The sequence below is a fragment of the Pongo pygmaeus genome, chromosome 10 (genome assembly GCF_028885625.2).
Source record: "Pongo pygmaeus isolate AG05252 chromosome 10, NHGRI_mPonPyg2-v2.0_pri, whole genome shotgun sequence".
NCBI lineage: Eukaryota > Metazoa > Chordata > Mammalia > Primates > Hominidae > Pongo > Pongo pygmaeus.
In genome coordinates this window covers 55,211,017-55,224,221 of record NC_072383.2, presented here as the reverse complement: position 1 = coordinate 55,224,221, position 13,205 = coordinate 55,211,017, and the positions used below count along the sequence as shown (strand labels likewise).

Here is a 13,205-nt window from a genome sequence, read left to right as displayed (position 1 = left end):
TTCATAAAAATGGAATGTGTGGTTATTCTGACCCTAGATTTATACAGATGGTAAATGTAAAAGAAAATTGAAAAACAAATCTACATATTCTCTCATTGATTTAAACCCATGTGCATTTTTCTTTTCTTTCCTTTCCTTCCTTCTAGATCTTCCTACATCAGTTTTAGAAGGGAGGGACGTGTTTTCTTTGGAAAAACAAGCTGTCTTCAAAGAACTTACTGAGACAAAAAAGTTATGAAGGGGGTTATTGGATAAATTTTTGTTTTCCTTTAGCTTATTTCTATTCATAAAGAATATTTATTTTTATAATTGGAGGAATAAACCAATTATCTTAACACTTTTTACAAAAGGGATAAAGGGGCTATATGTCATCTCTGAAGCTTGTATGTACTCCAGTAGACCAGGTGGTCTTAATTGGTCTTCAATTAGGTAGTGATTTCTTTTTTTCCTGGGTTTTGTGACTTTTCCTTTGGGTAGGCTCTCTGTGTATTACAGCCAAATTTTTTTTTCTTTTTTTTTTTTTGCCCCACCTCTCAGCTGTAGTTTTTATTAAATAACTTCACTCTACTTTATCAGTTAGGTAACAGAACTTCTATTTAAATCTAGTAGTATATAATTCTCTTTCTGTGACAGAGTATAAATATGCTCATTTGAACTCTGGGAGAAGGAAAGCTGGTGCGTATTAGCTTGCCTTAAGTGGCTAGAGACTGTTTTGGTGTGATCTGTGTAAAATTTGAAGAAGATAATATTGTATGTTTTACTAGAGTAAAAACTTAATTTTAGTGCAAAGTGGCTATTGGGGTGATAAGGAAGAATATTGTATTTTTCCATAGGTCCCAAGGTTTTTTGAGACAACTTGAGTGTCAGATAAGGTACTTGGGATCATTAGGAGGCTTAATAATCATTTTAGGGTTTGTGTGTATTAAAGAACCTTACTGACTGGCTAGCTGTAGAGGAAAAAAGTGAACAATTAATGAGCAGGATATAATGGATTAGATCCTGTGATGGAAACAGTATGCAGTATAATTAAGTCAATTGCTCAGTACAAACAGATACAAAATAAGAGAGAAGTCAATATAGAAGGGCATCATGGAAGAAGTAGAAATTGAACTAGGCTTTAAAGATTAGAATACAAAATTCATTTCGATCATCATCTTTTTTTTTTCAAGCCAAACTCATCCTTTTAATCAGTAATCCACTCCTGAGGTTACTAGCCCACTCCCTTGATAATAGCATTAATCCCCTCATGAGGGTGGAACTCTCATGGATCATCATATTTCAAATATATATATATTTCTTTTTTGAGATTTGCTCTTTTATGAAACATTTTACTATGGAAAATTTCATATGTATTCAAAAGCAACAAGAGTGGTATAAGGAATGTCCATATGCAGTTATCTGCTCCTGATTAATTTTGTTTCGTCTATATTCCTAGTACCTCCCTTATTGTTTTGTTTTTGTTTTTAAATAGGGATAGGGTTTAACCATGTTGCCCAGGCTGGTCTCGAACTCCTGAGCTTAAGCAGTCCGCCTGTCTTGGCCTCTCAAAGTGCTGGGGTTACAGACAGGAATCACCAAGCCCGGCCCCTTGATTATTTTGAAGCAAATCCTTGATATATTATTTCGCCTATAAATATATCAGCATGTATCTAAAAAAATAAGGACTTGCGGGTGCGGTGGCCCATGCCTATAATCCTGGCACTTTGGGAGTCCGAAGTGGGAGGATCACTTGAGGTCAGGAGTTCAAGACCAGCTTGAGCAATACAGTGAGACCTCATCTCTACAAAGACTTTAAAAATTAGGCCAGGCATGGTGGCTTACACCTGTAATGCCAGCACTTTGGGAGGCCGAGGTGGGAGGATCATTTGAGGTTAGGAGTTCGAGATCAGCCTGACCAACATGGTGAAACCCTGTTTCTACCTAAAGTAATAAAAACTAACTGGGCGTGGTGGCGAACGCCTGTAATTTCAGCTACTCGGGAGGCTGAGGCAGGAGAATGGCTTGAACCTGGGAGGTGGAGGTTGCAGTTAGCTGAGTTTGCGCCACTGCACTCCAACCTGGGCAACAGAGTGAGACTCCACCATCAGAAAAACAAAAAATTAGCTGGATGTGGTGGCACGCACCTGTAGTCCCCAGCTATGTGGGAGGCTGAGCTGAGACGATTGTTTGAGCCCAGCAGTTTCAGGCTGTAGTGAGCCGTGATTTTACAACTGCACTCTAGCCTGGGTAACAGGGCGAGACCCTTTTCTCTAAAAAAGAAAACAAAAAAACACGCCAAAAATAAGGACTTTAAAAAACCAATTGCCTGTTTAAAATAATGATTCCAGGCTGGGTGTGGTGGCTCATGCCTGTAATCCCAGCACTTTGGGAGGCCGAGGCGGGTGGATCACGAGGTCAGGAGTTCAAGACCAGCCTGGCCAAGATGGTGAAACCCCGTCTCTACTAAAAACACAAAAAATTAGCTGGGCGCGGTGGCAGACACCTGTAATTCCAGCTACTCAGGAGGCTGAGGCAGGAGAATTGCTTGAACCCAGAGGGCGGAGGTTGCAGTGAGCTGAAATTGTGCCACTGCACTCCAGCCTGGGCAGCAGAGTGACACTCTGTCTCAAAAAAGAAAAAAAGAAAAAAAATTCTTTAATATTAAATATCTGGTGTTCATATTTCACTGATTGTATCATGATTTTTTTAGTAGCTTATATGTTTAAAATAGGATCCAAATAAAGTCTGTTGTAGTTGGTCAGTGCATGTTTAACGTCTTTTAATTTTTTTTTTTTTTTTTTTTCTTGAGAAGGAGTCTTGCTCTGTTGCCCAAGCTGGAGTGCAGTGGTGAGATCTTGGCTAACTGCAACCTCCACATCCCGGGTTCAAGCGATTTTCCTGTCTCAGCTTCCCAGGTAGCTGGGATTACACATGCCGTCACCATGCCCAGCTAATTTTTGTGTTTTTAGTAAAGATGGGGTTTCAACATGTTGGCCAGGCTGGTCTCGAAATTCTGACCTCAAGCGATCCACCCGCCTTGGCCTCCCAAAGTGCTGGGATTACAGGCCACCATGCCCACCGTAACATCTCTTTTTCTAAAAGACTTTCCGTCACTTATTTTCCTTTGTAGTTTATATATTAAAGAAACTGGGTCATCTGTCCAGTAGAGTTTCCTGCAGTTAGCTGGATTAATTGATTGACATTATTGTGGTGTCATTTAACATGTTCTCTGTCTCCCATATTTTCTTCAAATTGGTAGTTATATCTAGATGATCAGGTTGAGATTCAATATTTTTGGTTAGCATGCTTTATGCAGTGTTGTATACTTCCATCAAGGGCATGTGATGTCTATTAATCTCCTTTTTATGATGTCAGCAGCTGTTGATAATCATTGCCTAGATCCCTTACTTCATTGAACTTCATTAGAAATTATAAATGGTAATACTCAAATTCTATCATTTCTTAATTTTTTTTAGCTGCAGTACTTTTTATAAAAGATACTCCCCTCATCGCTTATTTGGTTACTGAGGTACAATTTGTATAGGACAGAAAAGACAAATGTCTAAATCTTTTAATTAACAGTTATACCATTTTCAAAATAATTAGTTTGTTTATTAACATTTTCTAAAGTTGACTAATGAGTTTTTAAAAAATAGTCATTATGGACTCTTCAATATATTTAATGTGTTTAAGCCAATTTCAGTTTTTTTTTTTTTTTTTTTTTTGAGACGGAGTTTTGCCCTTGTTGCCCAGGCTGGAGCGCAGTGGTGCGATCTCGGCTCACTGCAACCGCCACCTCCTGGGTTCAGGCGATTCTCCTGCCTCAGTCTCCCAAGTAGCTGGGATTACAGGCGCCTGCCACCACACCTGGCTAATTTTGTATTTTTAGTAGAGATGGGGTTTCACCATGTCGGTCAGGCTGGTTTTGAACTCCCGACCTCAGGTGATCCGCCTGCGTTGGCCTCCCAAAATGCTGGGATTACAGGCATGAGCCACTGCGCCTGGCCAATTTCAGTTTTATCCTTATTAATGTCTCATTGTCTCATCTTTGGCAAATGGGAACCTCTTCAAGTTGGCTCCTATGTCCTTTGGATGTGATCCTGTTAGTTTTTGATAGCTTCCTTTTCTGGTCTGACAAGATGACCAAAGATCATCTTTTACATTTTCATTTCTGAACATGGATCAGACATTGCCCCCCAAATCCTGGTTCCTTTTATGGAGAAATGATGTTTAGAGATCACAATCTGGGTGCAAAAGGTATTCATTTGCTTAGTGTGTTGGTCATTGTTTCTTGGAGTTTTCTATAGGAAATAAGGTATTTTTTGTTTGTTTTTAAAGAAAGTATATCCTAAGTTCATGTCAGTATTTCCAATTCAACATTTGGACTGTAGGTTGGCCTGTCTTCTTTTTTTGAGACACTCTCACTCTGTCACCCAGGCCATAGTGCAGTGGTGTGATCATAGCTCACTGCAGTCTTGATCTTCCAGGCTTAAGCCATCTTCCTGCCTCAGCCTCCCCAGTAGCTGGGACTACAGCACACACCACTATGCCTAGCTAATTTTTGTTATTTTTAGTAGAGACAAGGTCTCACTATGTTGCCCAGGCTGGTCTTGAACTCCTGATCTCAGCTTCAGTCTTGGCCTCCTAAAGTTCTGAGATTACAGGCATGAGCCACTGCACCCGGCCAGTAGGTTTTCCTTTAACATCTTCAATCATATAGAAATTTGCATTTTTCAAATTAGAAAAGTAATATGTACTCATTATGAGAAATTTAAATGATTTTAAAGTATAAAAGCCAGCCTAGTCAACATAGTGAGACCTGCATCTCTACAAAAAATTTTTTAAATTACTTGAGTGTGCTGTGACACATACCTGTAGTCCTAGCTGCTTGGGAGGCTGAGGTGGGAAGATTACTCGAGCCCAGGAGGTTGAGGTTACAGTGAGCTATGATCATGTCACTGTACTCTAGCTGGGGTAACAGAGTGAGACACTGTCTTGAAAAAAGAGAAAGAAAGGAAAAAAGTATATAACGTAAAAGATGAAAATTCTGACCCTACCCCAGAATCACTAGTTAACCTACTTAACGATTCAAAGGTTTCATAGTGGGTGGGTATCTTTGTCTCATATTAATTATAGATATCTTGTTTAAAATTTTTATTTTTTTGTAAAATCTGTATTTTACAAATACAGATGGGATCTCATTATGTTTTTCAAGCTGGTATTGAACTGCATTCAAGTGATCCTCTGGCCTCAGCCTCAAAGTACGGGGATTACAGGTGTGAGCCAGCATGCCTGGCCTAGATACCTTGTTTTGTTTGTTTGTTTGTTTTTGTTTTGAGACAGAGTCTCGCTCTGTTGCCAGGCTGGAGTGCAGTGGCGACATCTCGGCTCACTCTAACCTCCACCTCCTGGGTTCAAGCAGTTCTGTTTCAGCCTCTTGAGTAGCTGGGACTACAGGCGCATGCCACCATGCCTATTTAATTTTTTTTTTATTTTATTTTTAATAGAGACGAGGTTTCACCATGTTGGCCAGGATGGTCTCAATCTCTTGACCTCGTGATCTGCCCTCCTCGGCCTCCCAAAGTGCTGGGATTACAGGCGTGAGCCACCGTGCCTGGCTAGATACCTTGTTTAGGTAGCACTGAACCTATAGTTAAAAATTAGGAATGGATGGCCAGGCGTGGTGGCTCACGCCTGTAATCCTAGCACTTTGGGAGGCCGAGGCGGGCGGATCACCTGAGGTTGGGAGTTCGAGACCAGCCTGACCAACATGGAGAAACCCCATCTCTACTAAAAATACAAAATTAGCCGGGCGTTGTGGTGCATGTCTGTAATCCCAGCTACTCGGGAGGATGAGGCAGGAGAATCGCTTGAACCCGGAAGGCAGAGGTTGTGGTGAGCCAAGATTGCGCCATTACACTCCAGCCTGGGCAACAAGAGTGAAACTCCATCTCAAAAAAAAAAAAAAAAAATTAGGAATGGACTTTTTTTTTTTTTTTTTTAAGTATATGTGCTGCCAAAGTAAGCACATGGGATGGATATTTTTTGAGACTAGAGAAAAAAATATGAGAAGTTGTTCCTTATGTAAAATGAGAATTTTTATACATTTTTGGATTTACTTTTTGAATTGGTATTACATTTATATGGTTCAAAGTTTTAAGGATAGAAAAAAGTATGAAATGGAGTTTCCATCCTGCCTTTTTTTTTTGAGACAGAGTCTCACTCTGTTGCCCAGGCTGGAGTGTAGTGGCATCATCTTGGCTCACTGCAGCCTCCACCTCCTGGGCTCAGGTGATCCTCCCTCCTCCCACCTCAGCCTCACAAGTTGAGCTGGGACTACAGGTGTGAGCCACCACACTCAGCTAATTTTTGGTATATTTAGAAGAGATGGGTTTTTGCCATGTTGCCCAGGCTGGTCTTGAATTCCTGAGCTCAAGCAATACACCTGCCCCTGTCTCCCAAAGTGCTGGAGTAACAGGTGTTAGCCACCATGCCAGGCCCCATCTTGCTCTTTTTTTTTTTGAGACTGAGACTGAGTTTCGCTCTTGTCACCCAGGCTGGAGTGCAATGGTGTGATCTTGGCTCACTACAACCTCCGCCTCCCAGGTTCAAGCCATTCGCCTGCCTCAGCCTCCCAAGTAGCTGGGACTACAGGCGTGCGCCATCACGCCCAGCTAATTTTTGTATTTTTAGTAGATACGGGATTTCACAATGTTGGCCAGGATGGTCTCGATCTCTTGACTTCGTGATCCACCCACCTCGGCCTCCCAAAGTGCTAGGATTACAGACGTGAGCCCCCCGCACCCAGCCAATTGTTTTGTATTTTTAGTAGAGATGAGGTTTCACCATGTTGGTCAGGCTGGTCTCAAACTCCTAACCTCAGGTGATCCATTTGCCTCAGCCTCCCATCCCAAAGTGCTGGGATTACAGGTATGAGCCACCGTGCCTGGCCCCATCTTGCTCTTATACCCCCAAACCAGTCACTTCCTATGCCTCTCTCCAGAGGCAACTATTATTACCAGTTTTTGTGCTTCATATGCATTGATAAGCATAAAAAAGGCAAGTATGTATATGTGTATTTTCTCCCATTTTACAAAAATGGTTCTGCATCTTTTTTCACGTAGCAATATAGCTTTTAGGTATTGTACATCAAGAATTTCCTTATTTTTGGCTGGCTGCAGTAGCTTATGTCTGTAATCCCAGCATTTTGGGAGGCCAAGGCAGGTGGATCACTTGAGGCCAGGAGTTTTTTTTTGGAGACAGAGTCCTGCTCTGTTGCCCAGACTGGAGGACAGTGCTGTGATCTCAGCTCACTGCAGCCTCTGCCTCCCGGGTTGAGGTGATTCTCCTACCTCAGCCTCCCGAGTAGCTGAGATTTACAAGCGCCTGCCACCACGCCCGGCTAATTTTTGTATTTTTAGTAGAGATGGGGTTTCGCCATTTTGGTCAGGCTGGGAGGCCAGGAGTTTGAGACCAGCCTGGCCAACATGGTGAAACTCCCAACTCTACTAAAAATATAAAAATTAGCTGGACGTGGTGGTGCATGGCTATTTGGAAGGCTGAGGTATGAGAATTGCTTGAACCCAGGAGGTGCAGGTTGCAATGAGCTGAGATGGCGTCACTGCAGTCCAGCCTGGGCGACAGAGTGAGACTCTTATCTCCAAAAACATTTCCTTATTTTTGTTTATGCATGCAGAGTATTGTGGGATATGTATGCACTTTTTTTTTTTTTGTTTTTGAGATGGAATCTTGCTCTCTTGCCCAGGCTGGAGTGCAGTGGTGGGATCTCAGCTCACTGCAACCTCTGCCTCTCGGATTCAGGAGATTCTCCTGACTCAATCTCCTGAGTAGCTGGGATAACAGGCGCCTGTCACCCTGTCTGGCTAATTTTTGTATTTTTAGTAGAGATGGGGTTTCACCATGTTGGCCAGGATGGTCTCTAACTCCTGACTTCAGAAGATCCACCTGCCTCGGCCTCCCAAAGCGCTGGGATAACAGGTGTAAGCCACTGTGTCTGGCTTGTGCATGCACTTTTTCTTTTATTTTTTTGAGACAGAGTCTTGCTTTGTTGCCCAGGCTGGAATGCAGCAGCTCAATCTTGGCTCACCGCAACCTCCACCTCCCGGGTCCAAGTGATCTCCTGCCTCAGCCTCCCGAGTAGCTGGGACTACAGGTGCCTGCCACCACACCCAGCTAATTTTTGTATTTTTAGTAGAGTCAGGGGTTTCACCATGTTGGCCAGGCTGGTCTTGAACTCCTGACCCCAAATGATCCACCTACCTTAGCCTCCCAAAATTCTGGGATTACAGGCATGAGCCACTGTGCCTGGCAGAATAGTCTTTAAGTATTGAGAAACTGTCAAGCTCATCATAGTGATTACATGTTTTTCAAAATTCTGATTTTCACTTGAGGCTCGATTTTTATCATTGGTAATAAACCTATATTGTTCAATGGTCAGCTGCATTCTTTGTTTATGATTTAAGTGGGTTGGCAATTTGAGCAAGGCTCATCTGTCACAGTTTGCCTCTATTCCACGTGGCTTTTGGCTGGGCTCACTCATTTGTGGTCAGCTGGCACGTTAGCTAGGGGCTGGTTGGACCTGGATAGCCTCATTCACATGTCTAGCATTGGGCTAGAGCTGTCCTCTAGGTTGGTATGGCCTCTTGCAGGCTGGCTTGGCTTCTTTGCATGATGGTTAGGTTCCAAGAGGTTTTGAGTGGAAACTGAACGGCCTCTTGAGGCCTGGGCTCGGTGGTCGCAGTGTCATTCATGCTGCATTCTGATGGTTAAAGCAAGTCACAAGGCCAGCTCATATTCAAGGGGTGGGGAAATGAACTGCACTCTTTTTTTTTTTTGAGATGAACTGCACTTCTTTATGGGAATTGCTACACATAACTGTGGCCATGTTAAACGTGGGCATAGTTCTTTATCATTCCTCTTTTTCCCCTTCCCTTTCTCTCTTTCATTCTTTTTAAATGAAATGGATGTTTTCTGCTTGTTTTTATTGCCCTTATTGCCCTGACTTGTCTTTTTTTTTTGAAGTTCATGTTAGAACAAAGCTTACTTAAATATTTCTATGATTATTTGGTGTGGCTGGGGACTGATATTTTCAGGTCCCAGCTTAGCAACTATCTTTCAGATTACCGTAATAATACCAAACATCTGTTAATGCTGAAAAGCTATTGTTTCTTCCCCAGGTGATTTTTATCTCTTTGAAAAATTGGCAATTTCTGAGGGTTAACACTCTGGTCCTTTTATGGGCTCTATTTCCAGCCCTTTATGGCTTGTTAGTTATAGAGAGTTACTAATATTGACCTGAAATATACATATATATTTTGTTTTTGCTAGTTGCTCCATGAAGTCAGAGAGGGAAGGGCTCTGTTGCAGGAGCAGAAGGTGTCTGGATAGTAGTTGTCTTGAGTAGACAGTGTTTTTTTATATATATATATATATTTTTATTATACTTTAAGTTCTAGGGTACATGTGTACAACGTGCAGATTTGTTACATATGTATACGTGTGCCATGATGGTGTGCTGCACCCATTAACTTGTCATTTACATTAGGTATATCTCCTAATGCTATCCCTCCCCCACCCCCCCACCCCACAACAGGCCCCGGTGTGTGATGTTCCCTTTCCTGTGTCCAAGTGTTCTCATTGTTCAATTCCCACTTATGAGTGAGAACATGCGGTGTTTGGTTTTTTGTCCTTGCGATAGTTTGCTGAGAATGATGGTTTTCAGCTTCATCCATGTCCCTACAAAGGACATGAGCTCATCATTTTTTATGGCTGCATAGTATTCCATGGTGTATATATGCCACATTTTCTTAATCCAGTCTATCATTGTTGGACATTTGGGTTGGTTCCAAGTCTTTGCTATTGTGAATAGTGCCGCAATAAACATACATGTGCATGTGTCTTTATAGCAGCATGATTTATAATCCTTTGGGTATATACCCAGTAATGGGATGGCTGGGTCAAATGGTGTTTCTAGTTCTAGATCCCTGAGGAATCTCCACACTGGAATAGACAGTGTTTTTATATGTGAAATAAACAAGATTCTTTGACAAGTCAGTGACTTGTCAGCCCATCAGAATGAATCAGCAGAAGTCCTAGGTGAGGTGAGAATGTCAGCACAGTGAGCCGTCTGAGTTTATCGGGCATCCCATTAAGGTAGCTGTCATAGCTCCTATTTTAGAGAAGAGTAGGAGTCATTGTTCAAGATTTAGCTTACTTTAAAAACTTTCAGAGGGGGAAGGTCACTGTTAGTATAATGACACCATTAGAAGTGACATGTGGCTGTTTTTCAGATTACAGCCATTTTGGTGTGCCCAAGTGTTAACAGTTGTTAGGATCTTTAAAACTTGTCTTCAGGTGACTAGAGGCTATTCTGCTTCTCCAAGTAAGTTTTACTAATTGTCTTGGGTCCTAGACAAGTTAACTGTAGTTTCTGATTTATCTATTGCCTAAACCTGTGATAATTTGATAGCAATAGGAACTAAGAGGTGGCATTTTATTGCAAAAGATGGATGTTGGCTGCTAAATACAGCTGATTAGAAGGCTAGGACAAAGTGTCTGTTTTTCTGGTGACAGGGTCATTATTAAAGCTTTATTTTTATTTTATTTTATTTTATTTTTTGAGACGGAGTCTCACTCTGTTGCCCAGGCTGAAGTGTAGTGGCATGATCTCAGCTCACTGCAACCTCCACCTCTCGGGTTCAAGTGATTCTGCTGCCTCAGTCTGCCGAGAAGCTGGGACTACAGGTGCACACCACCATGCCCGGCTAATTTTTGTATTTTTAGTAGAGATGGTATTTCACCACGCCAGCCAGGCTGGTCTCAAACTCCTGACCTCCTGATCCACCCACCTCGGCCTCCCAAAGTGCTGGGATTACAAGTGTGAGCCACTGTGCCTTGCCTAAAAGTTTATAGAACGCTTCAGTAGTCAGATGGCTGAGTTCAGCTCCTTTCCACTCCTGTGAAGTTATCTTTAAGACATTTGGAATCCTTCATAGAAGTCTTATCAGCAGTGATTCTCTTATAGGTGTTTGCTACTTGGGTCAATTTAGCCTAAATGGTTCTAAGCTGTGAAGCACTCCTCCATGCTATGCTGGTAGCCAGATCTTTGACAATTGCTGCTGCCTCAGAAGATTGGATTTCGGCCCCACAGAGGCAGAGAACAGTTAACTGCCAGATATGACTGCCATTTTATTTTCCAAGTGTAAATTTTACCTTCTGAGAAAGGAAGAGAGGGCTGGGTGTGGTGGCTCATGCCTGTAATCCCAGCACTTTGGGAGGCTGAGGCGGGCGGATCACCTGAGGTCAGGAGTTTGAGACCAGCCTGACCAACATGGTGAAACTCTGTTGCTACTAAAAATATAAAAATTAGCCGGGCATGGTGGCAGGCACCTGTAATCCCACCTACTTGGGAGGTTGAGGCAGGAGAATGGCTTGAACCCAGGAGGTGGAGGTTGCAGTGAGCCGAGATCCAGCCTGCACTCCAGCCTGCGTGACAGAGTAAGACTCCGTCTCAAAAAAAAAAAAAGAAAGGAAGAGAGATTTCTGAGAATACAAGGCAGATTGTTAGAATGAAGAAAAGAACAAGGTTTTGACAGTTTGGCCATTTTATTGGCTATACAAATAAGTTTTAAACACCTTAAGAAACCCAAGTTTACCTCAGAGGAAGTAACTTCTTAGCTTTGTAAATGCACCAAACAATTAGAAAACTGTTTCAGTGCTTATTATGTGTCAGACACTGTTTAGAATTGCAGGTACAGATACGAACAAGGTAATAAAATATTTCTTTTTTTTTTTTTTGAGGCAGAGTCTTGCTCTTTCGCCCAGGCTGCTGGAGTGAAGTGGTGTGATTTTGGCTCACTACAACCTCTGCCCCTCTCCCCTGCCCACCTCCCCCTCCGACCGGTTTCAAGCGATTTTCCTGCTTCAGCCTCCTGAGTAGCTGGAATTACAGGTGCCCGCCACCATGCCCAGCTAATTTTTGTATTTTTAGTAGAGACGGGGTTTCACCATGTTGGCCAGCCTGGTCTCGAACTCCTGACCTCGTGATTCGCCTGCCTTAGCCTCCCAAAGTGCTGGGATTATAGGCGTGAGCCACCGTGCCCGGCCCACAGTATTTCACTTTTAATTATGATATGATTACAATTAGGGCAAGAAAGTCAAAATTATGTTGCTCTTGATTCTCTTAATCAGAGTTAGAGAGTGACCTCTTGGTGTGACAAAGCTCTTAGTGTGAACCCACTGTGCCTGCTTAAAAATTAGATGAATCTGGGCATGGCTTGAGTGCCAATGAGGAAAGGAAACTAGTAAATATTTTGCATAGGGGAGAACAAGGTATTTCATGGGAAAAAGTTTACCACAGGAGGAGTGTTTTAGGACCAGCACTAGTGGTGAAAAGGGGAAAGGCAATATCCTCTGGCCATTCCTTCGCAACTTTAGCCAACTACTCCACATTCCTAACGTCAAAACCGTGATGTGCAGAGGCTATAAAAAAAAACTAGAACTTTTTCATAGAAACCTTTGTTAAGATATCAAGAGGGCAGACTTTGATGATGTGGTATTTGTGGAACAGGGTTATAAAACAAAATGGTGAGTTAGGGATATTCTCACTTTAGCATAGAACACAGTAGGGCTTGGGTGTTTTGAAGGCTTCCAAGAATACAGACTGACTTGGGCATATTAAGGGTTCCAATGGTGGCCTCCTGAAATAGATTAAACAGCCAGCCCTCAGGGTCTTGTAATAATAATAACTACTGCTTTTAGGGTGAAGAGATACTAAATTATGTACTTGCAATGCCTACTTATATTCACAGAATAAAATTCTGCCTCTGGCCTCTTTTCACTTCTGCTTCTCATCTATTAAGAGAGATCCTAGTTTTGTTTGCTCAGTTCTAGACGATTTTTTTTTTTTATTTGAGATGGAGTTTTGCTCTTGCTGCCCAGGCTGGAGTGCAATGGTGTGATCTCGGCTCACTGCAATTTCTGCCTCCTGGGTTCAAGCCATTCTCCTCCCTCAGCCTCCCAAGTAGCTGAGATTACAGGTGCATGCCACCTTGCCCAGCTAATTTGTTGTATTTTTAGTAGAGATGGTGTTTCACCATATTGGCCAGGCTGATCTGGAACTTCTGACAGTAGGTGATCCACCTGCCTTGGCCTCCCAAAGTAAAGTGCTGGGGTTACAGGTGTGAGTCACCATGCCCAGCCTAGAC

At 42.4% G+C, this 13,205-nt stretch overlaps 1 protein-coding gene across 13 annotated transcripts in view; it reads left to right on the top strand.

Annotated features, from left to right (window-relative positions):
* Positions 1–13,205, top strand: part of R3HDM2 (R3H domain containing 2) — a 178,829-nt gene that overhangs the window by 20,951 nt on the left and 144,673 nt on the right. The window lies entirely within an intron of this gene.